This window comes from Pagrus pagrus (genome assembly GCF_965226575.1).
Source record: "Pagrus pagrus genome assembly, chromosome: 3".
In the NCBI taxonomy this organism is placed as follows: Eukaryota; Metazoa; Chordata; class Actinopteri; order Spariformes; family Sparidae; genus Pagrus; species Pagrus pagrus.
In genome coordinates this window covers 21,072,901-21,074,520 of record NC_140187.1, presented here as the reverse complement: position 1 = coordinate 21,074,520, position 1,620 = coordinate 21,072,901, and positions in this window count along the sequence as shown.

Genomic DNA, 1,620 nt, shown 5'->3' with positions numbered 1-1,620 from the left:
CTGTAAAACTAAAAGAAAAATATTTGAACCCATATTGTACATAACATGTGAATTGATGTTATTTAGGTTTTATGGAGAAGATAATGTGCCTTAATAATATATTTCCCTTTTGAAGAGTTAAATATTTATATATTTAGAAGATAAAAGTAAAACACATGGAGGTTACCAGTGAGCTCTACAGAGAGGATGGGAGAGGAGACAGCGTTTCCCTTTCTTCTCTCTAATAATCTGTTGATAAGATTACTGGAACTCAATTGCTAAACATGGCAATATGGTTTGGTAATTTATGAAAATGTGTTTCCTGGCAATAAGTCACCACCCTTCTGAACACTTTGGCCCTCTGATATTACACGGACAGTAACTTCTCACAGAGATGGAGGTTTATTTACCATTTCCAGGTGTTATAAACTCACAGACAATGATAATAAACTGATATTATAACACATTTTAAAACAAATGTGAGAGTTTTTTGCTGACTCTCTTTTGGACAATAAGCCTAGCTGTAGTATCACTTCTAAAATGGTTGCACTCAGCAAACCCCGTGGTAAGCACGCAGACAAATGAAATGCTGCTATGGAAAGATTGGTGGAAGTGCTTGGAAGGCTTTTGCACGCTCATCATGGTGTGAGCTACAGAGTCACCTTAAACTTGATTATTTGTGAAGTATGGACGATTATAAAAATAGGATTAAAGGCTATTTGACCACTGAATGTAGATATCTTACTCAGTGGGGATTCTAGTCTGTTGGGGCCCAAGGCAAAAAGGCCCCTCCAACCAACTTTCATGACCATTATACTATGACAACAACAAAAAAGGTACAACATCCAAATCTTTTTTTATTTCCAATGTTCACATTAGTAGAATTTTTGAAAATAAATAACAAATAAATCCACATTAAAAACTAAACGACTTCAATGTTGTCCCAGTGTTACTAGCCCACATCATAAGCCCAGTGATCATCAACACATAAACACATAACACACATTGCAGCTATGCACACTATACTGCAAAATGTGCCAATATGAGAGGCCATCGAGGGCCCCTTTCCTAAATTTCAAAAAGTATCTGATATTAGATGTACTTAAGTATCAAAAGTTAAAGTAAAAGTAAATCATACATTTATTTACATGTATGTACTGTTTAGCATCGGTCAACTGATTATCAGCCTGGGCTGATCAGATCAGATATTCATATTTTTTCTGATTATCTCAATCAATTGGGTGTGTTTTTTTAATCTGATTTCCAATAAAATAAATCAATATAAAAATGTGCTTCTTTGGCTCTGATCCAGGAATATGAAAAGTAACCAGTAGCTAAAGTTATCAAATAAATTGAGTAAAACAGCTATATTTGCCTTCAAAATGTAGTGGAGTTGAAGTGTAAGTAGCAGAAAATGGAAATACTAAAGTGAAGTACAAGTACCTCAAAATTGTACTTAAGTAAAAGTAACGAAGTACATGTACTTAGTTACTCTCCATCACTGAAACTGTCCCACTTTACCTGAAATCACCCTCCAATTCCCAGGGAAGCGTGAACGTCGCATGTGCAGTTGAACGCACCGCGGCTCCACCTCCTGCTGTCCGCACCTTGTTAAACACACCCACCGTGCTCTGCGCAGCG